At 46.4% G+C, this 23441-nt stretch overlaps 1 protein-coding gene and 1 non-coding gene across 3 annotated transcripts in view; one reads left to right on the top strand and one right to left on the bottom strand.

Moving 5' to 3' along the window:
* Window positions 1-579: 579 nt before the first annotated feature.
* CPNE3 (copine 3) overlaps window positions 580-23441 on the top strand; it is a 64767-nt gene continuing 41905 nt past the window's right edge. Inside the window, exon 1 of one of the 2 annotated variants that reach the window (XM_055127670.1) lies at window positions 580-703. The gene's annotated coding sequence lies outside the window, so the exon portion shown is untranslated. Of the gene's footprint in view, window positions 704-833; window positions 936-23441 lie in introns of those variants that run through there. The other variant, XM_055127669.1, reaches the window with a different exon arrangement.
* Window positions 15296-15402, bottom strand: LOC129402771 (U6 spliceosomal RNA). Its single transcript, XR_008628815.1, has one exon. It is a non-coding gene; the product is annotated as a U6 spliceosomal RNA (small nuclear RNA).

Genomic DNA, 23441 nt, shown 5'->3' with positions numbered 1-23441 from the left:
GCCTGAGTGAATAGCACAGCGGGTAGGGGTTTGCCCTGAGCCTGACAAAACTGGGTTCAATCCCTGACATCCCCTAGGGTCCCCTGCGCACCACCAGGAATAATTCCTGAGGGCATTCAGTAGTAAGCCCTGACTACCGCCCTGCCACCAAAAAACTAAATACATGAAAGAAAGAAAGAAAGAAAGAAAGAAAGAAAGAAAGAAAGAAAGAAAGAAAGAAAGAAAGAAAGAAAGAAAGAAAGAAAGAAAGAAAGAAAGAAAGAAAGAAATGAAGAAAGAAAACAAGAAAGTAGAAAAGAATTGCCTTGCTTGCAGCCCACCTGGTTAGATATCCCACCCTATGCCCTATATGCTCCCCTGAGCACCCTTCGGAGTGTCCCCCTGCCCCCTGCCCCTCTCCCAAAAGGCCAGATCCAAACTACTCAGATTCAAACCAGCAAAATCCAAACGACTCAGACGCAGTTCTCTTGTTTGCAAAAAGCGGGGAACGGGCGTCAAGGGCGTCCCACGGGGCGCTGGGTGAAGTTCGGGCGGACCTTGCGCGTCGGGCGCGCTGGGAGTTTGGGGCGCGTCTCCCTGCGGCGATGCTGAGCGTTTCCTGGTTCGGGGCTGCCACGCATTCCCCGGTGACCACATTCTCTTTGGCCTCACGACTCGCTGTTGGTGCATCAAGAGTGTTTCGACCCCAGAAGTCAACTGGGAGGTGCGGGGTCCGGGCTCTGTGAGTGTGTGTATTGGGGGATGAGGGGGTCTTCATCTCTGAGAACCTCTTGGAAACGTGCGCGCGGGCAGCGCGGGGCGCGGCGGGGCCGGGCCTCCCAGTGGCCCGCCCCGCCGCGCCCCTCTGCCCGCCGCTGCCCGAGGTTCGTGCAGTTCCTGCGCTGCTCGGGCGTCTCAGCGCAGCCCTGCCCGACTCCCAGCGCCTGCGCCAGGACGTGAGTGAGCCCTCTCCTTGCCTCCGGGGGCCGGGCTGGCGCGCCCCGCTGTCCCCCCCGGCCCGAACGAGCCGCCGATCGTTCCGGGGAGGGGGTGGTCGGGGCCCGCGGGGCGCGCTCGGCCTGGGCGCTGGAAGCGACGCCCGTGCTTGCCGCGCCTGGGCCCGAGGTTTGCAGAGAGGGGGGCGGCGGGTGGGGCCGCGGCCGCCGTGGGGGGTTCCGGGCTCCCCTCCAATCTGCCGGCTCCACCCGGGGAGGGGGTCGCACCAGGCCGGGCACGGCCACCCCAGCCTCGAGCTCGCCGGGCCGCGAGCCACGCCAAGCCCGGGGGAGGGGACGTTTGCACCGGGAGCGGCGTGAGCACTCGCAGGTGGGGTGGGAGGATGTGGAGCACGATCGGGGGAGTCTCGAGGCGTCGGGGGAGCAGTTCCAGTCCCAGCCCCCGGAATTCTTTCTGCCCCGGGTGCACTGGGTGCGCGACGGCCCGGGGCGTGGAGGAAGTGCAGTCACCTCCTTCTGGGGAGCGGATGCCCCGGGAGACCCGGTACAGCTGACCTTTGACTCTGCGCGAGGTGATCGGGGAATTTTCCCGTGACCTTAATTATTACCTTTAGGTGACTGCTTCGATGACGGATCATAGCATTGCTATATGTTTGCATATATTGCTATATGCTATATGTTTGCTATATGAATATTGCAAGCACTGCTGGCAAGTCCCGCAACAGACACGGGTAGACACTTTCCGTATCTGCGAAGGCGCTTCATGCCCATGACCACAAGTTTGAAGTGATACTGGCATCCCCTTGCATATTTGGGGAACTTCGCTGGAGTCATTTACCAGGTTACAGGAATGTCTATAGCATCAGGGTTGGGATTAGAGCTGTGTGATTTCATACTGCAGGCGGTGACTTTAGGAGCTGGACTTTGGGGGATCAAATTTACAGCAGGTCTGTAACTGAAAGGTTTTTCTTAGGTCTGTGTGTGACCTTGGGCAAGTTACTTAACTTCTTAGGGCTTGTTCCTGCCTTTGGGAAATGGAGGTAAAATACCTCCTATGTCATGAGCTAGTCATAGGATTGAAAAAAAGATCGTCTTTGTAATACTCTTTAGAAAAGTGTCTGATGCTTCTGTGGCGAGCTATATATAGCTGCGTTCTATTCTGCTGTTATTAATTGGGATCAGCAGGCTCCAGCTCCCAGAACAACAGCCAAAGCCAAACAGAACCTGAGCAGGTCCAGTGCGGAGGGAGGGAACCAGGAACAGATGACCTAGAGGATGGTAATTATAATGACACTCATTGGTTAATCTGTGGTGCCCAAAGCTATTGTTTTCTTTTGTTAGACTTTTTGCCCTCTGCTTTATTTAATTCAAGACAGGAAAGACAGCTTATTGACCAGATCCCTGAAATCCTGGTTTGGTGAGCATTTTTTTTTTTTTAACAAGGCAATTACTTTTGGCTGATGGATTGGAAAATTCACGATGCCGGACTGAGAGCACAGTGATGTCTGGAGTTGTACCATGCTGAGGGGCAGCTGAATCTCAGCACCCCACAGGCTGTGTGGTAGAACCCCCAGATCACTCTGAGGATTTCTCCTCTCAGGTCTAGCCTTTCAAAAACTGGAAATGGAGAGATGGGTGATGGGGAAAATCCAGTGAAACGCTTGCGGTGCATGTATGTGACCAGCCCAGTTTTGATTCCCGACACTGCATATGGTGCCTTTGCCCACCAGGAGAGATTCCCACGTGCGGTTCCAAAGCCAAAGCCAAAAAACCCAAACCAAAACAAACCCAAAAGGAATTACTCATTGAAAATATTTCTTGGGGGCTGGTGCTGTACCGGGGCTAAGGCTCTGGCCTTGAGTGTCGCCTGTCTTGAGTCGGGTCTCTGGCATCCCCTACGGTCCCCCCAGCCTGGCCAGGAGCAGTTCCTCAGTGCAGAGCTAGGAATAAGCCCTGAGCATCGCTGGGTGTGGCCCACAAACAGATAGACAAAATCTTCATGTATGTTTATTGAATCACCTGATTTTGTTATTCCTAAAACAGTTGCTTCAGGCACACAGTTTCCAGGAATTTCCCTCAGCCAATGCCCCAGTTTCCCAAACCCACCCTCAGCTTCCCCCTTTCTCAGGCACAAAACAAATTTATTTCATATTACTTCCTTCAAGAAAACTTAATGGAATGGCAAATGCAATTATCAGAAAATAGATGAATAAATGTCAGTTTGTGATCATTAATTGCTATATGATATTAACCTATGTAAATAAAGTAAAAACCACTTATTGCAATACAGTAGTATAATGCCTACCCTCATTTACATAGAGATGTTTTTAGTTCTATTATCTAAAATAATTGCAATAACTTTTATTTTCTACTTGTGTCTCAGTATGGTAATAATCCTGTCTTTTGTTGTAAGAGAACACGCAACCCGGAGATTCTTCTTCCAGCTATTTATTAAGAAACCTTCTCATGCAAACAGGAAAAAGGACGAACGAAGCATGGACTAAGGACGAACTAAGGAAAAGGAACCAGGGGGGCCCTAGCTAGGCAGCTTCCCTCCTTATATACCTCTCGCTGCTTGTTTTCGCCCACGTGTCTGCATCTGATAGGTTAGTTACAGCTTATGGGCGTGGCAAGACATCCTGTTCCTTATTAGGAATGGTTTTCGAAGCACACAGGTGTTGTTTACCAAGAAAGGTGCAATTTACAAGCACAGTGCAACTGTTGTTGCAAAGCACGGTCCCGTGGAGGCTCTCCACAGTTGCCCCTTTTTGTTTTAGAACAGCCAGTCTGCGTAGCAACCTCGGCCCCCTTGGCCTTACCCGTCATTGGGAGCCCTCTCGCTTGTAGGTCCCTGTCTTAGGTTGGTCCAAGGGTCAGGTGGGGTATAGTGCACCCTTTCAAACTCCTCAACTACAGGAGGTCCCCTGCAGTTAAGGGCTCTCAGCTGCATAATACCTTTTCTACATCCAGCTAACCTGATTGTTCTAAGCGAGATTATTATTTCAAAGTTGCAAGCCAAAGCTGCGGGGATTGCTGTGCCTCCAGGGCCACGAATGCCTGTAAATATCACGCTTTTGTAAATAGCTGTTCTTGCTGCATTTTGTATAGACACCAGGCAAAAAACCAAAGCAGCGAGAAGCAATAAGGACAGTACTGCTCCCACCCCCGCCCACTCTTTGATAAATGGAGGGGACTTCTACTCTGGGCCTATCAAGATGGGTAAGGAAGGGGGAAATCTATGCACAGGCGTTAAAGCAGGCCATGTTGTAGCAATGGCCCAGGAAGCTGCTTCTTCAGCTCATATCACAGGAATCAGGCTGAGCACGAGCACCAGTTTGCACATCTTGGTCTACTGGAGGCGCAGTCTTCCGTGTCAGGCATTCAGGAATCCACGCTGGTTCTGCCCTGACCTGTGGAAAAAACACAAAACAGAACCCCTGGCCCGGGTTAACACGGGGTCCGAGCTGTGCCATCCACCAGAAAGGGTATAGGTGGAATCAGTTTGGCGATGAATCAGGAGACTCTGGCGGTCTGAGATCCAAATCAGGTGCTTGAATTCTGCTTCTGATAAGACGTAAAGGGATCCAAAGTTTCTTAGCGGGGTTATCATCTGTTGAAACAAAAGCATAGCCTTTTCCTCGAATGAGGAGTTTCCCTGCTACCCATTCTTTGTCAATTTTAATCCAAATGGGAGAGTTAATAGTTTCTTGAGTGTGCGCATCTTCCTGAAAATGCCTCTCAGCTGCTGTATAGGGTTCTCCCTGAGGTAAATTTAAAAAGTTTAAAGTAAACAATGTCAGGGACAAGGAATCAAGTGGAGGCATACCTCCTTTTTTAATTTTCAATAACTGTGTTTTGAGGGTTCTATGGGCACGTTCGACTATGCCTTGACCCTGAGGGTTGTAAGGGATTCCAGTAATGTGTTTAATTTGCCATTCATCACAGAAATCTTGAAAAGCTTTACTAGTATAGGCTGGGCCGTTGTCAGTTTTAATAGCAGAGGGAACGCCCATGACAGAAAAACATTGTAGTAGGAAGGAGCAGACTGCTCTGGTTCTCTCAGAAGTCATGGGAACAGCCCATATGAAGCCAGAATAAGTATCTATAGTTACATGGAGAAAAGGCTTCTTGGGGAAGCACGTGACGTGAGTAACATCTATTTGCCATAATTCATTGGTCTGTAGACCTCGGGGATTGGCCCCTGCCACATGGGAGGTACAGTGTAAAGGGGCACAAACAGAGCAAGCACGGACAATATGCCTGGCTTCTCGAATTGGGATACGATGATGAATATGAAGGCGCCGGGCGTTTGTGTGTAAGGCCTGGTGCTCTTCTGCAGCAGAGGTAAAAATTGGTGCTGCCAAGAGATCAGCGGCTTCATTTCCCTGGGCCATAGGTCCTGGAAGACCAGAGTGAGATCTGATATGAGTAATGAAAACAGGTTCAGAGCGCTTTTGTAAAAGCGCTTGTAGCTGCTCAAGTAATTGTTGGACTATAGGATTGGGGGCATTTAGAGCAGCCGTCACGATGCCAGGGAAGAGACCAACCACATAAGCTGAGTCTGAGACTATATTAGCAGGTCCTGGCACATGGGAGAGTAGATACACCAAAGTGGCAAGTTCCACTTGCTGGGCAGAGGTATAGTTAGTGTTTACTGTTGTGGTCAGGGCGGGTCCAGAAATTCCGCCTTTCCCTGAGGCAGAGCCATCAATATAATATACTGGAGCATCAGGAATAGGAGATGGGCGAATGATAGAGGAAATGATAAATGGGGTTTTTTTGAAAAAATCCCAAGTTTTTCCTGCTGGATAGTGGGAGGAAATTTCTCCTGAAAAATCAGCTAAAGCTCTTTGCAAAGCATCACTGAGGGGCAGGATAGAAGCAATCTCTTTTTCAGGAATGGGGAGAACAATGATATGAGGATCAAATCCCAGCATGGCAAGGGCTCTCAGTCTTCCTTTGATTATGAGTTTAGTCATTAACTCAAGGTAAGGCACAAGAGTGCGAGACTCCTTATTGTGCAAATAAAGCCACTCTATTGGGCCCGAAAGCTGTGCTAGAGCAGCAGTGGGCGAGTGGGGAGTATCAAAAAGCAAAAGCCACAATTTTTCTCCCGGAACAAACCGGGAAAGATGGGATTTCTGGAGTCGATCTAGAAAAAATTCTAATTCTTTCCGAGCTTCAGGGGTAAACTGCCTAGGACTGTTCAGGGCGGAGTCGCCTTCAAGGGTCAGGAATAGATTACGGAGGTCTGAGTTGGGAATGCCCAGAGAGGGGCGAACCCAGTTAATATTTCCTAGCAGTTTTTGGAAGTCATTAAGGGTTTTCAGTTTATCATGGCGAATAGAAATTTTTTGAGGTCGTACGGTAGTACGCTCAAGAACATAGCCCAAATACTCATATGGAGACAACACCTGAATTTTTTCTGTGGCTACTTGTAACCCAGCTGTGGGTAGACGAGTCATAACATCCTCATACAATCTCTGGAGTTCTCCATCATTAGAACATGCAAGCAAGATATCATCCATATAGTGAATAACATAAGCCTGAGGAAACTTAACACGGGAAGGGCGCAAGACCAAGTCAACAAAATACTGACACATGATAGGGGAATTGGTCATTCCCTGAGGTAGAACAGTCCATTGATACCTGCGCATAGGAGCGCGGTTATTAAGAGAGGGAACAGAAAATGCAAAACGCTTACGATCATCCGGATGGATAGGAATGTTGTAAAAACAATCTTTTAAATCAATGACAACCAGTGACCAATCTTTAGGAACGGCAGCAGGGGAAGGAAGGCCAGGCTGGAGAGCCCCCATGGGAACCATGGTGGCGTTAACATTTCGTAGGTCAGTCAACAGACGCCACTTGCCTGACTTCTTTTGGATAACAAAAACAGGGGAATTCCATTCTGAAAATGAGGTTTCTATATGTCCCAACTCCAGTTGTTCTTCTACTAAAGATTCTAACACCCTTAGTTTTTCATTATTAAGGGGCCACTGGGAAGACCACACAGGATGGTGGGATTTCCACTGAATACAGAGGGGTGCTGGGCGTGAAACCGCAGCAGCTCCGATTAAACAAGGAGAGGCCTCAGAGTCAAAGCCCACAGCAGGAAGTGGAACGGGAATCCTAATCTCCGCGTTCCACTGCTCAAGTAAATCCCGTCCCCATAAATTCATAGGTACGGGTGCTATGTAGGGCTGGAAAATGGCTGTAATGCCCTCTGGGCCAATACATCTTAGCCACCTGGCACTTTGCCGGACAGAGGAGGAAGGCATCATGCCTACTCCATACAAACCATAAGGTACTGCCTGCACGGCCCAGTTCCTGGGCCAATGTTGGGAAGAAATGACAGAGGCGTCAGCTCCTGAGTCAATCATTCCTATAAATTTCTTCCCATGAATCTCAATAGTTAAAAGTGGGCGGTTGTCTTTCTTCAGATGGGCAACACAAGCAATTATAGGATTTGTGCTGTCAAAATCTCCCCCACTAGGGCGAGTGGATAGACCTGGCACAACCAAAGGTAGCAAAAGGAGCTGAGCTATGGGTTGTCCCTTATCAAATGTCCAAACAGTAGGCACCGTGATAACAATTGTTATTTCACCAGTATGGTCAGGATCAATGACCACGGTATGAACAATAATTCCCTTAATAATAAAACTGTTGTTTCCCAAGAGTAGGCCTATAGTGCCTTGTGGAATTGGTCCCTTTATACCCGAATTTAATTTGTAGGGACACTGGGCAGGGGCTATAGTAATCATATCAGGGCAGGAAATATTCAAGGCTGCGCTTCCTGCCGTCACTGGTTGCAGTGAGTCTATTGATCGGAGCTCAGCTGACTGGAGTTCTGAGACTCCACCTTGGGGAGAAAGACTGCAAACGGAAACATCCCCGGATTTCGCTGGGCCTGGGGCTGGCCCCCTGACAAGTTTCCCGAATTGGAGTCAACAGCTGCATGAAAATTAAAGGGACAATCTTTGGCCCAGTGGTTTCCCTTTTTACATCTGGGACAGGGCCCAGGACGTGCTCTCACAGTAGCACGGTCTGGAGGTGCCCTGTAATCTTTACGAAAGTGGTCTGGTCTCCCACGATTGAAATATCCTTTCTGAGCTTGTCTCTGTACTGTACCGGTCTCAACAGTCCTAGCCTGCATTTTATGTCTAGCAGAACCAACATTCCTGCATGCGTCCAAGTACCCCATTATGTCTTCCTTCTCCTTAAGAGGGCGCAGAATGGCCTGGCAATCCTCATTAGCATTTTCAAAGGCCAATTGTTTAGTTAACAGCTCATGAGTCTCCTTACCCTCAACCTGCGTTTCTATGGCTTCCATTAATCTTCCTACGAAGTCTGCATAAGGTTCTGAGGCTCTCTGGACAATCTTTGTAAAGCTTTCTTTAAATTCCGCATCTGCATCAACCTTCTCCCACGCACGCAGGGCTACGCCACGGACATGAGCAAGAACAGCATGAGGCAAAGTGACTTGCCTTTCTGGGTCGCGCCATTTCCCTTCACCAGTTAACATCTCACAAGTCAACTTAATACCTGAAAAGTTTTGTCCAGCATGGCCTAGGCCTTGAAGCTTTGCCTTGGCCTCCTTGCTGAGCCACATTCTCCACTGCAAATACTGAGAAGAGCTTAAGCACGTTTTAGCAACCATGTGAAAATCTTGAGGTGCCCAGTGGGCCTTTTTACTCCAGTCTGTAAGATACTCTCTACAGTACGGAGATGTGGGCCCATATGAGACACAGGCCTGTTTGAAACGACTGAGAGAATCCATCCTTAACCTGCGGAAAGATGGAGGCCACTGCCTCTTTGCCTTGACTGGGCGATTGGGAGCACGTCCCAAGCGGCCTGGAGGCCGATTGGTTGAGTCACTCTCGGACTCAGAATATGAGAAGGCCGTAGCAGACTCATAATCTGCATCACTTTCATCTGATGCACTGGACGTGGAGCTATATTCATCAGTCTGAGAAACATTCAGACTATGACAACCTTTTCGAGGCTTAGGTGTGGGAGGACCTGAGGCCGTATTATTCCTAATGTTCTCCACATCAATTGCGCTATTCAAAAACAGGAGAATAGAATTAACAATCTCCCATGTAGTCCAGAATTCCACGGGGATCTCAGTCCCTTTCTTAGATACCTTATAGACATTTTTCCTAACTTGTCTCCAAATCCTGCTTTTTAGAGTTCCTTCGTCTGGGAACCATGGGTTAACCTCATAAACTACTTTAAGGCAGGACCGGAGTTGGTCTCTGGAAACGTAGAGTTCCGGGTTTCCTATTCTGCGGGAGAGAGACTGAACGAAATCCACAAATGACTTGCCCTGTTCAGTCTGGCTCGAGAAAATACGAAAGATCTTGGGAAGGCCCAGAATCTGTCCCATCTTAGTGGGGGATTGCTGCTAGGATTCTAAACCGCAGCACACACAAAAAAATCCTGATCTCCCGCTCACCTTCTAAAGTGGGGCGCACCGAACGCTTATTCTTACCTTTAGTTGATAGTTCGTGCCCACCCAGGGACGCCAGCTGTAAGAGAACACGCAACCTGGAGATTCTTCTTCCAGCTATTTATTAAGAAACCTTCTCATGCAAACAGGAAAAAGGACGAACGAAGCATGGACTAAGGACGAACTAAGGAAAAGGAACCAGGGGGGCCCTAGCTAGGCAGCTTCCCTCCTTATATACCTCTCGCTGCTTGTTTTCGCCCACGTGTCTGCATCTGATAGGTTAGTTACAGCTTATGGGCGTGGCAAGACATCCTGTTCCTTATTAGGAATGGTTTTCGAAGCACACAGGTGTTGTTTACCAAGAAAGGTGCAATTTACAAGCACAGTGCAACTGTTGTTGCAAAGCACGGTCCCGTCTTTTAAATCTTTTGCTAGTATATTTTAGCGATTACAATAAATAGGTAAAACTGAGAACTGTAAAATGTACTAAGCTTGCAGAGAATTAAGAAAATGTAAAAGGGAAAATCTGAATGGGCCTATACAAGTACAAAGTGTTTTATCCTAAGAAAGGAAATATTGAGAAGACTAGTAAGACATACAGCACATTCAATGCAAAAGAGACATTAATTCATTATTGAAAAATGTATAAAATTCCTTAGCAAGTGAGGAGTAAATACACCTTTCTTAATTTATTCGAGGAAGAGCGTAAGCAACACAAGCAAACATTATACTCAAACCACATACTGAGAAGTTTGTCCCGTACTTTAAAGAAGCTCCTTTAATGCTTCTTGTAGAACTGGTTTCAAGGCTATGAGTTCCCTGAGTGTAACTTGGTCTGAAGCTCTGTATCATCCCATCAAACCCGAATGATGGTCTAGCTAGATCGGCTGTTCCTGGTAACCCGTTCCTGTCATTGAGTTTTTGGCTCATTCCTCTTTGGCTCCTAGAATCTTCTTTGATATGTCTGTGAAGCTCACAGGTTCTCTTTCATCTGTAAGTTGCTTTACATATGCGTTCAGATGCTTTATATATGCATTTACTTGCTGCATTCAAGATTCCCTCTATCCAGAATCTTGAGTACAGTGTGTCTTCATGATTCTCTAGTTGGTTCTATTTTTTCTGGAACCTTTTGGGCCTCTTGGATATAGGTCCCTGTAATCCTTAAGTTGAGGAAATTCTTGTCTGTCACTGTATCACTGTATCACTGTCATTCCATTGTTCATCAGTTTACTTGAGTGGACGCCATATAACATCGCCATTCGTCCCAGCCCTGAGATTTTAGCAGCCTCTCCTTACTCACTTTTCCTAACGATTGGAGGCTCTTTTCAGGGTCAGGGGAATGAGACCGGTTATTGTTACTATGTCAAATACACCACGGGGAGCTTGTCAGGCCCTTCCGTGTGGGCGGGATACTCTCCGTAGCTTGCAGGGCTCTCCGAGAGGCATATCTATATATATATTTCCCTCTATGATGATGTGTCATAGAGGGAAATATATAGATTTTATAGGTTCAGGAATATGTTCGCTCCATGCGTGAGGCTTGGCCTGATTGTGTGGAAAGTGTCCTGGAGCATGGAGTCAGTTGGGTAGTGGAGGTCTGCTGCTGGGGCTGGGTCCCTTGGGGAGGGGAGGTCTCTCACCCACCCCCCTCTGGGGCATCCCTGGTGCGGATTCTGGTGGCATGGTTATGGGGGCCTCATTTTATGCTCCCTTCCCGGAGAAGCAGCCGTGAATTCTGGAGGGTGGCCGATGAGGAGATTATCTGGCACTGGCAGGAGGTGGCTTATGGGTGTGACCCCTGGGTATCCAGAAACTGGGGGAAGCAGGCAGAGGATCTCTGCTGCCGGGTCCTGTGGAGCCCAGAGTCCAAGATCACAAAGTTTTGCATTCCCTGGGTTCTGTGGGACTTCCTGTCTATAATTTAATTAAATACTGTTGCTTCCTCCAGTTTGCCTGCATATTCTTCAGAGATACTGATGAATTATTGCTTATATTGCTTACACCTTATATTGCTCTTCTTGAGCTCATTCCACAGCTCATTCTCTCATATGCTGTTCATTTCTTTTCAGAGTATTTTCTACCTTCTGTTGTTTTCTACAAGTTGACTTCATCTCTTCTTGGAGCTCCTTGATCTTTTGCTGTGCTAGTCTGTGGTTCGGAGCTTCTATTGAATGCTTCAGATCACCTTCCATGCTGTTCCTTTCTGTTTGTAGTTTTCTCAACTCAGTACTCATTCTTTCTTCTGCACTGCTGCCTTTGCCAACTACCTGTGCTATTGTTTCTTTGACTTCATTAAACATCCTCACAATGGTGTCACTAAAGCCCTTGTCTGGGGATTTCCTGAGCTGGTTGGTGCTGCCTGCAGAGCCCTCTGTGTTCTTGTTTGTGCTCCTTGAGCTTGATGGAATTGCACACTTCTTCCCTCTTGGGGCGCAGGAGGAGCTGTCTTTTTTTTTTTTTTCCTGCTTTTTGGGTCATACCCGGCGATGCACAGGGGTTACTCTTGGCTCTGCACTCAGGAATTACCCTTAGCGGTGCTCAGGGGACCATATGGGATGCTGGGATTCGAGCCCGGGTCGGCTGCATGCAAGGCATGCATGTTGTGTTATCACTCCAGCCCCAGGAGGAGCTATCTTGCAGAGCTTAGGAGGCATGGGGCTGGGCCCCTTGCTGTGACAGAGTTTGGGTGTGGGGGCTGCTGGCCCTAGTCCAAAAGGAAGGGAGAAACTTCTCACTTTTTCGCTTGCATCATGACAGTACCTCTCTGAATTTCACTCGCAACTGTGAACAACTATACAGTGAGCATGGTTTTGTGTAATTTGAGGCACTCCAAGTATATACATTCCTAAGTATTTTGTTTTTTTTATCCTCTTTTCAATGCTATCCCAACTGAATATTTGTTCCGCAGCATCTGTTCTATGTGTTTGACCCCATCCTCCTACCTTGGGTTCCTGCTGTAGTCACAATTTTCCTTGTACTCTTTCTTTTCTGAGTACTATTGATGGGCTTTCTTTCTTTCTTTCTTTCTTTCTTTCTTTCTTTCTTTCTTTCTTTCTTTCTTTCTTTCTTTCTTTCTTTCTTTCTTTCTTTCTTTCTTTCTTTCTTTCTTTCTTTTTCTTCTTTTTAAATCTTTTATTAGTGAATCACCGTGAGGTAGAGTTGCAAACTTACAAACTTTTGTGTTTATATTTCAGTCATACAGTGATCTTTTACCCATCCTCACCAATGCTCATTCACCTCCACCAATGATCACGGTATCCCTCTCACCACCCTCACCCCATCCCCCACTGCCCCACCCTACTTCTGAGGCAGGGCATTCCCTTTTGTTCTCTCTGCTTTTGGGTGTTGTAGTTTGCAACAGAGGTATCGATTGGTCATCGTGTTTGGTCCATAGTCTACTTTCAGCACGCATCTTTCAACCCGAATGTGTCCTCCCGACATCCTTTACTCTGTGTTCCCTTCTCTCTCTGAGCTGTCTTTTCCCCCAGCGTGTGAGGCCGGTTTCTAAGCCGTGGGGCAGACCTCCTGGTCCTTCTTGACGAGCTTTCTAATAGAATGTTTGGAAGGGTTAGGGCAGGGGACATAAAGGGAATCCCAGGCGGTCCTCACGGAGCCCATGAGCACTCCCCAGCTGTCAGAGGGGTCCGTGCTCGGCCCGACAATGTGGCACTGCTCAGATCCAGCCATGCCGGGCTCCACAGGGCCCACCTTGATACCCGGGGGCCACCAGGGCTGTTCTTACTGGTGCGGGGCGGGGGGGGGAGAGGGGGGCGCATAGTGCCAGGGCTTCTGTGGGAGCCTCGGGCCCATCACCCATGACCCATTTTGCCAACTTTTTTTAATTCTGTGATTGTTGGAACTTCCATTTTCTTTTCCATTTTTTTCTTCGTTTTATTTTTATGCAACAAAAACAAAACCCTGGGGTGGAGCGATAGCACAGACGGTGGGGCGTCTGACTTGTACGTAGCCAACCCAGGTTCGATTCCTAGAGTCCCATATGGTCCCCCGAGCACCGCCAGGGGTGATTCCTGAGTGCAGAGCCAGGAGTAACCCCTGTGCATCTCTGGGTGTGACCCAAAAAGGAAAAAAAAAAAGAACAACCCACAGATGTGTGCATGTTGGGGCCCCACGTGGTGGTGCTGAGGGTTTCCGCCGGACTCTGCTGGCTCCGGGGTCCAGGGGCGCCTCTGTGATGCCTGGAGAATAGCCTGACTTGGCTGGCAGCAAGGCCCAGAGCCGTCTTGACCCCTTCCTTTACTGTGCTACTCTTGCTCCAGCCTTATTTTTAAAACCTAGTATTGAAGTATCCTGTGTCTGAGAGATTAATCACGATGGCGTTTGTTTTTGTGTGAGGGTCATACCTAGTAGGTCTTGAGGGGCCTTTGGCGCTGGAAATTGAACCCTGACCTCAGGCATGCAAAGCATGCACGCTAGCCCTTTGAGCCCTCTGCATGGCGCAACATTAATTGTTTTATGCTTACAACTGCTGCAGCAACACGCCCATCACTTAAGTTTCACTGTCCTTCCACCATCGCCCTAAGGGTCCTTCTCTGCCTCCCCGCCTGCCTTCCCTCACCCCCGAATCAGTTCTGTTAGCTTAGTTGTGTTGGAATTAACTCAGGGGGTTATTTCCACTGGCATTGTTTCTTCCTTACTGGATTTCTTTCTATTCACATTGGAAGGACCACAAATGATCATCTGGTTTGTGTTTTTCTTCTCTGCCCATGGAGCGTGGCCATTGATTATTATGCAGGAAGTATGCCTGCCAGCAACACCTGGGGTAGCATGGGATAGAAAATAGGATTACATAGCATGTTGACCATAAAAGGGTTAGAATGAGCCTCCAGTGCTCTGTAAAAGCATGGTATTTCAGGTAGAGCAAGGATTCCACAGCTACCCGGGGTTCAGGCTTGGGAATTCCTTTAATGAGTTCATTGTTGTTTTGCTTTTTGTTTTCTGTTTTTTTTTTGGGGGGGGGGAAGGGTCCCACCCATCAGTGTTCAGGGTTTACTCCTGTCCCTACACCCAAGAATTACTTGGGGGACCGACCATGTGGGATGCGAGGGATCAAACATGGCTTGACTGCATGCAAGACAAGTGTCCTACCCACTGTACTATTGTGCCCCCAAATGTGTCCATTTTACCTTCCCTCTATAGGCTTTTTCCTTCCTGTCTGCATTTTCCCATCATGTTCTAACTTTTATTGCTAATCTGGATCAAGCTCAAATATGTAGGTACGGTACTGGGTAGACAATTTGCTTAAATTTTATTTATTTATTTATTTTAATTTATTTTATTGAATCACCAAGTGGAAAGTTACAAAGTTCTCATATCTCAGTTACACAATGCTTATATCTCAGTTACACAATGCTCAAACACTCATCCCTTCACCAGTGCCCATATTCTACCACCAATAAAAACAAAAACAAAAGCAAAAACAAAACAAACAAACAAACAAAAAGTATACATCCCACCTCTCACCCCCCAACCCACCCCGTACGTGAGTGATAATTTCACTTCCTTTTCTCTTTACCTTGATTACATTCCAGATTTCAACACATAACTCACTATTGTTGTTAGAGTTTCAAAACAGACTCACTATTTTTGTTGGAATTTATCCCCTAAGAATACAGCTCTATTAACAGGGAAATATTTGATAATACGTTTTCCACTGATGAGAATGAAGAGATAAAATGTCATGCGGCCGCAGTAGCGGCCGCGCGGTTTACAATTTCTGTATTATAGTAATTAAGTCCGCGAAGATTTAAGTTTGAAAATGAATCATTTCCCTTCCTGGAACAGCATGTAGCCAAAGTTAGTTCACAGTCTCCATACATGGGCGCAAGCACTTGCTGGAACCCCAATTCCTAAAGCTGTCTCTGGTTCCCGCTCGTTCCACATCCACCGGAAAAATATGGAACGCTTCACGAATTTGCGTGTCATCCTTGCACAGGGGCCATGCTAATCTTCTCTGTATCGTTCCAATTTTAGTATATGTGCTGCCGAAGCGAGCACTGCTTAAATTTTAAAGAGAAAAAAGGCTTCACTAGAACCCAAATGTAAGATATCATGTTTTATTTACCTGCACTATTACTATTGAAGTTTCTCATGTGCTAATCAAAAGCAGATACTATATGCATATTTTGATAAGATTATGTAAATACATGCTTTTGCCTTAGTGATATGATTGTTTTGTAGAGGCTGTTTATTCTTTGAAACTGTAATAGCTTAGCATTCAATTACAGTTTTTAAATAGACATAAAATTTGTAAAATGGCCAATTTTACTAATATACTTGATTTTCTGGGGGCACATATGGTGGTGCTCAGGGCTGACTCCTGGCTCTGTGCTCAGGGATCACTCCTGGTGTGGTTAATGGAACCATATGGGATGCTGGGGAATCCAACCGGGGTTGACTGCATGCAACGTAAATGCCCTGCCTGCTTTACTATTGCGCTGGCCCCTTGATTTTTTTTCTTATTAAAATTTTTTTTTTTCTAAAAAGGCGCCATGGTTTACAAAGTTATTCACAGTAGAGTTTCAGTATTACAGTGCAGTTTTACCAAGATAAATTAGGTGTATATCAATATGCGTTTTCCCATGAAAGCTAGAAGAAAATAATACCTAGTCATTTTAGTGAATTATTTTGAAACACTCTGTGCCAAGTGGATGTAATTTCTGCTCCCTCTGAAAGTTACCCAAGCACCAACGAGTTGCAATATGCGCTGCCATTAAGCTACTTCAATGTTTTGAGCCTGTACTTTTGCCTCTAGACTCTAGACCTGCTAAGATACATTTCTTCAACTCTGAAAAAGAAAAAAACCTGATCACATTTTCATCTTCTTCGTAGTCAGGATTAGTTTAAAATAAGCAGAACCTCAAAACAAGTGCTTCTTTATAGTGTTTTCAATATAAAAGATCCAACATTGCACTTTTCCCTTCAATTCTTCTGACTTCCCGTTCCTGTTTGCTTTTTCTCTTTAGCACTTTATCACCCAGCAGACAATATATCTCACTGTCTCTTTTACTGTCTTTCTTCTCCAGTGTGGCTTTAGAAGGGCATGGATGTTTGTTCTATTTATTCACACAGTGGGCAATCTTTAAACAGTTGTTGGATGAGTGAACAATTCAACTACTCAGGGATGAGAAATACAAAGGAATTGTACAGAACGATGAAAGTAGGTGAAATGTGTGCGGTAGACAACCATTAAACGATTATTTTGCAAGTGAGGGAATCAAAGGTATAAGCAGCCCAACAGAGAATCCTAGCTTAGCGTACAGGCTTTTAAATGTTAAAAGAGGAAAAAGTGGTCATTTCAGCTGGAGAGGAACACGTCGGAGTGACAAATGAGCAATGCCTGCCTTGCCCAATTCAGTATTTCAAGTGTCACCTAAGAGGGGAAGGAAGGAAGCCAAGTTTTAGAAGTGTCAACTTCTCAAGAGTTGTGGTGTGGTTGGAAAATAGGGGCAGGTGAGAAGTTCTGAGAACCCCTCAACGCCCGGAGGTTTCAGAAAGTGGACAGTCCTCAGTCCTCAGAACGCTCTAAGGTGTGGGCATCTTAGCTCTCCTCGCTAAAGTTAATGTGTCCTCAAATTCTATTTATTCTGGTCCTCCACAAGTGGACAGCAGCTTTTTCTTTAACAGAGAGAGAGAGAGAGAGAGAGAGAGAGAGAGAGAATAAGGAAGAACAAGGTAGAATGAGGGATAAGGTGCCAACCTGACTTATAGACTTATGTGTGGCTGTCCCCTGGTAAATTCTCGGCACCACACATGATCCCCTGAACACTTCCAGCAGTGGCCCTTGAGCACAGAGCTAGGAGTAGTCCCTGAGCACAGAGCCAGAAGTCGCCCCTGGGCACCTCTGGGTGAGGGGTGTAGCCCCACAATTAAAAGGTTTTCAATTAAGCATCCCGGAATTGTCTTCTTGGGGATTCCACTCTGTTTTTTTTTATGGAGGTAGTTTTTGCTTCAAAGTTAATTATAAAACTAACTTCACCTAGATGCATTTTTAAATTTTTGATGAAGTGAGGTGATATTGAGATGTCAGTTTCTCCGCTTTCTCACTTACCACACCTATGGTGAATTGTTTGTTTGGCAGGTTAAAAATATAATCAGTGACATTTTAAAAATGTATACAAGTAGCCAAGAGAGTGGAAAAGAGGTATAACCTGAAAAACGTGTTACATAAACTCTGTAGCCTTCTGTGAATTAGAGTGGATCCACGCAGTGTATCTGAGAACTTTTTCTAGGGGAACTAAGGCTTGACATGATTGCTCACATTGTAGTAACATGAATAGGGTTAAACCACACGTCTGATGTTCAAAGAGTCATCAAGTGTCAGCAATTTCATATTAACTGCAGTTTTCTTACTTTAGTCCCACCTCCTACACGTGCTTTATGTCCACGGAGATCAGAGTTATAGAACCTGGGAGAGGCTTCAGATCAGCTCAGCTCTTAAATTTAATACATGGAAATGTTTGCAGAACTGCAGTACAATTTCAGTTCTTCACTCCCCTCCCTTCCTCTCCCCTCTCCCCTCCCCTCTTCTCCTCTTCCCTCCCTTCTTTCCTCTTCTCACTCCTCCCCTCCTCCCTCCTCTCTCATTCCCCCCTTCCTCTCTTCTCCTATCCAACCCCTTGGTGCTCAGGGGGCTATTCTTGGTTCTGTGCTCAGGAGTGACCCCTAGTGGTGCTGGGGAACCATATGCAGTGCTGGGGAACTGAACCAGGGTCACTGTCACTATCATCCCGTTGCTCATGGATTTGTTCGAGCGGGCACCAGTAACGTCTCTCATTTTGAGACTTATTGTTTCTGTTTTTTTTTTTTTTTTTGGCATATCGAATACGCCACAGGTAGCTTGCCAGGCTCTGCCGTGCGGGCGTGATACTCTCAGTAGCTTGCCATGCTCTCCGAGAGGGGCAGAGGAATCGATCATGGGTCGGCCACGTGAAAGGTGAACGCCCAACCGCTGTGCTATCGCTCAAGCCCAGCAATGCAAAGCACGTGCCTCACCTCCTGTTCTATCTTTCCAGACCGGGTTCCATGGGAGAGATTTGGGGCTTTTTTAAGTGTATCTGACAACTTTGGGGACTGCATAGTGTTGTTTCAGGGAGGTTAAGGTGGTGGGGGGGATGGTTGAGCTGTTTAGTACTCTTAGGGGTTGTTGGATTTCAGGAACCACTGGAGAAGCTGCTACCCAATCTAAGGGGCCAGTTCTGTGTTTTTCTATCCTCCTCTTTCAGGGGTAAAACACCAAGAATGACTATGTAGTTGCACATGTGTGTCTCTGACCTCTGGTTGCTTTCTATACTCAAGGGTTAAGCGCTCCGTGTCTTCTTATATCATAAGAGATGCTCTACTGGTCTTTTAAAACAGATGTGTCGTGGATCCAACGATTGTCTGGAAAGAAAATGAAAATACATCTTCATGAATGTTGCTATTAACAAGACTCTGTACTTGAATGTTTATCAAATTTGCCATTTCCATTTGCCATTCAGCCGTAATGGGTTCCTAGATGAAAACAGAGCTGCATTCAGAATGGTTTTCACAGGGAAATGCTGCTATTAGAGGACATTTTTTTCCCCCTGGCAGCGATGCAGTAATATAACTGGCAGCAATTTACTAAAAAGCCAGGTGTGCCTGGCAGTTGTTTGTATAGCGTTGCATGAATACTGGTAGGGGAAACCACTAATTCCCTTTTGATATGTTATGTCTTTTGCTTTGAGACTGACTTCACCCTCAGACATCATCTGCATTTGCTGTCAATTTCTCTCCATCTCTGGAGATTTGAGAACTTGCTGGCATAGAAAATTCTTGACATTTTTTGGGGGGAGCTTTAGAAGTCTTTGCTCATTCCAAATCTGTCTGCAGCATTCTCCTTGATACTGCTGACTGACTTATAACTGGAAGTTTCTGAACTACCTCTTACTCCAGGGATACATACAACTAACACTTACTTCATAGATACTGTTGAATACGAAAAACAAGACACCAGGTTCATGCAAGATTTACAAGTTTACTTCCATTGCCCCCTTTTTCTGTTGGTGAGAAAATCTGCACGTGGAAAGCTGAAGTCAGTTTCATAAGGTTATAAGCTAGCACCAGAGGCAGCGTTCACCCCAGCTACGCCTTGCTCCAAATTTGAGGATATTCTGTAACTTCGTTACTTTTAGCTCTGTAGGAATGCAAACTAGGGACTCAGCGGCTTGGGAGAATTAGGGAAATCAACCTACATTGGCATAATAAAATAAGAAACATGGGCTAGATGGTAGAGAATCCAGATAGGAAATCAAGCAGTCCTAAAAAAATAAAAATAAAAAGAAAGAAATAAAATTTGTTTGAATGCCTTTCTGTGTACGGTATTGTGTTTATTAATTCCTTTAACCTTCAGGACAGCCCTTTGTGGTAAGATGATGATGATGATGATGATGATGATGATGATGATGATGATGATGATGATTTGCTTTTTGGGTCACACCTGGCGATGCACAGGAATTACTCCTGGCTCATGCACTCAGGAATTACTCCTGGCGGTGCTTGGGGGACCATATGGGATGCTGGGAATCAAATCCAGGTTGGCTGTGTGCAAGGCAAATGCCCTACCCATTGTGTTATAGCTCCAGCTCCAATAGTTATTATTTTTACATTGTAGAAATGCAAACAAAGGGTGAAGACTTTTTTTTTTTTTTTTTGCTTTTTGGTCACACCTGTCGATGCACAGGGGTTACTCCTGGCTCTGCACTCAGGAATTACTCCTAGCGGTGCTCAGGGGACCATGTGGGATGCTGGGAATCGAACCCGGGTCAGCCTCGTGCAAGGCAAATGCCCTACCCACTGTGCTATCTCTCCAGCCCCAAGGATGGAAAATTCAAGGAAGGCAGATAATGAGGTAATGAGGCAATGAGATCTCATTATCAATCGGAGGGGTCAGTTCTATGCAACAGAAGGGGTCATTCTCTTGCTTCCTGTTTTAATTTTTCTCTCTTCCACTAGCTTTTTCTTGCTTCTTATCCTGCTTTCGGCATTCTGTACAAACAAATCAAGGTGAAAAGATATAATTATTATGTATACAGTATGACTGCAATTCTCTTCTGATGTTCTGTACACTTCAGAAAGGAAATAATCTCCTGAATTGCATGGTGTGAAGACATACTAATTTTGATGTTGAATCTATATTTTGTGTATTGGTCGGCATCATTAGAGTATTCCAGATTCTAGGAATGTAGAGTTAGAAGACATTTGTCATGGCATTTCTCAGTCTTCCATCCTCTGATCCCAGGTTTGGGAGTTTCCGGTAGCATGTTGTGGTTCTAACACAAAATCCTTCTACCTGGCCCTCAGGACACCCTAAATTTGCGATGCTTCTTGCCCAGCCTGTTTTCTCAATGTGCCTTAGAGTATCCTTGTTGTTGTTGTTGTTTTTTCTTATTCCTGCATCGTTTCCCATTTTACGCATTGAAATGGAATCCTTCAGAGGCCAGCAACCACCATATTAATACTCTGCTGATGATTGTGAAATGGAAATAACAACAACAACAAAAATTCGGAGTTTGTAGTAATTTTAACACATGTGAGACATAAAGAAACTTGGTGAGGCAATAACAAATAGCCAGAGGCAACAGGAACCGGGAGAGAACCGGCTTAGAGAACTGAGTACCTAACCGCAGGCCCCGGGTCGGGAGAGGCGGGGAGCCCGAGGCAGTGGTAGAAAGTCTTGAAATAACTCTGGCAAAGGGGATGTGCACGAAATGGTATCCTTAACAGGGTTTTAAGTCACAGTCCATTAATGAGCCTTGAAATAAAAAGGGAAGGTCTAGTTTCCATGAAGCCTTGGAATCTTGGTCTTCACCCCTAGTCTTCTTGACCCCAGGAATCCTGAACGTTGGCACTGATTGTGTGGTACTTCGGACTGCAAGAGGCCATTAGAGCAATTAGCTGTTTTGTTTGTGTTGGGGTCCTCCCCTTGCACCTGGCTCTGCACCTAGTGATCACTCCTGGGGAGGCTTTGGGGACCCCGGGGATGGAACCGGGACCCACCGTGTGTGAGGCAGGCGGGCACCTACCCGCTGTCCTATTTCCCCAGCCCAAGAGTCCAGGAGAGTAATTAAGGTGTTTCATAAGACCTGAGCTGGTTTATGACTTTGCCAAGGGCCATGCAGTAATAATTCTCACTATCTTTTCTCTGATGAGGCATTTAATACAGCGCAGAAGTCCTATTTAAATATAACCAGGTGATGAGTAGCTTTGTTTGTGCTGACCGGTGGCGTCGGCTGTATTCTGAGACGTTGCTGGCCGCCTCTGGTTAGGAGGTGCTTCTCCCCTTCCTTCCAGTGACCCCCGCTTCTTCCAGCTGGGAGTGCTGTGTCTTTCACTCCTCTTGGTGTCATCGGTTAGTAGCTCACCCTTCGCCTCTCAAGTCAGCCCTCACCTTCTCCCCAGGCCTCTAGCAATAGTGCTCAGAGGTTGTGGGAGGACATGTGGGTAAAAATTAGCCAAACTGGTGTTTTTCTGGGGAGAACTACATCCGGTGAGGCTTGGGAGTTACTCGTGGCTTCGCACTCAGGTGGTGCTCAGGGACCGTATGGGATACCAGGGATGGAAACTGGGTCGGCTGCATGCAAGGCAAACGCCCTCCCCTCCGTACTACCACTATGATGCCCAAATTTATTTTGGGGGAAGCCTTAAGGAACGATGAGGTGGGATCCGAATTTGCAGGCTCTTCTCTGTGGGACAGTGAGTTTAGCAACCTTGCCGGCACATTGGAATCAATCAAGTTGCTGGGGTCCAGGTTTTCTAAACTGTCCTCGTTGATTCCAATAAGCACTCCAGTTTTTCCTTCTTTTTTTTGCTTTTTGGGTCACACCCAGTGATGCTCAGGGGTTATTCCTGGCTCTGCACTCAGGACTGACTCCTGGTGGTGCTCAGGGGACCATATGGGATGCTGGGAATAGAACCCGGGTCGGTTGTGTGCTCTACCCACTGTCCTGTTGCTCCAGCCCCAAGCACACCTGTTTGAGAGACTCTATAAAGTGTGCAGGGATGTGGTGAGGCGAGGAGGAATCTTTGGGCTCTTTCATTGCAAATTCGTTGAAAGCATCCAACAGCCCCCTCTGTGCCTTGTTGGATAAGCAATTCCAGTGGGCTCTTACACAGCAAGGATTGGATCTGTGGGGACCCAGAAGTATTTAAGTTTTGTTTCATATTCTTCTTCTTTGTGGAGCACACATTTCTTGGATTCAACCAACCTTGGTTATTGGCAGTAAATCGGTATTATCTGGGTGCCTCTAGACCGTGAGTCTGGAGGCCCAACGGTGATTTATCTGCAGCTTTCAGCCAAGGGGGCGGGGAGATCATTACCCCAACCCTTCAGGCTGTTGGAGATTCAACTCTAAAAGAGAAATGAAGCTGGTAGCATAAGCCTTTTCTTTTTAATTTTTTTTTTAAGAATGAGAGATCAAGATTTCATTCTTGGTCTTTCTCTTTCTGCATGGCAGAATTTATAGTAAGACATGTAGAAAAAAATAATATCTTATTCCCATTCCTAGAAGCTGTATTTTCCTTTCATATAAAAAATGAGTTTTGGGGCTGGAGCAATAGCACAGCAGGGAGGGCATTTGCCTTGCACTCGGCCGACCCGGGTTTGATTCCCAGCATCCCATATAGTCCCCTGAGCACTGCCAGGGGTAATTCCTAAGTGCAGAGCCAGGAGTAACCCCTGTGCATCGCCGGGTGTGATCTAAAAAAAAAGCAAAAAAAAAAGAGTTTTTTTTTTCCCTCACTCTCTTTTTTTTTTCCTTTTGAGCCACTGCCGGTGGTGGTCAGGAGTGACCCCCGGTGCTCCAGGATTACTCACAGCAGTGCTTGGGGAGGAGGGGCTGCCATGCTGGGTACTGAACCCTGACTCACATATCCAGAGCATGACACAGCCCCTGAGTCTAGCTCTCTGTCCCTCCAAATGTGTTTTCTCCCAGAAAAACCTCTCTGACCGATTCCCTCACGGGATGGACTTGCAGACCTCTGAATGGTTATGAGAACACATCTCACAAGATCTTATT

Source organism: Sorex araneus, chromosome 2 (genome assembly GCF_027595985.1).
Source record: "Sorex araneus isolate mSorAra2 chromosome 2, mSorAra2.pri, whole genome shotgun sequence".
Classification (NCBI taxonomy): Eukaryota; Metazoa; Chordata; class Mammalia; order Eulipotyphla; family Soricidae; genus Sorex; species Sorex araneus.
This window is presented reverse-complemented; position numbering and strand designations above follow the sequence as displayed.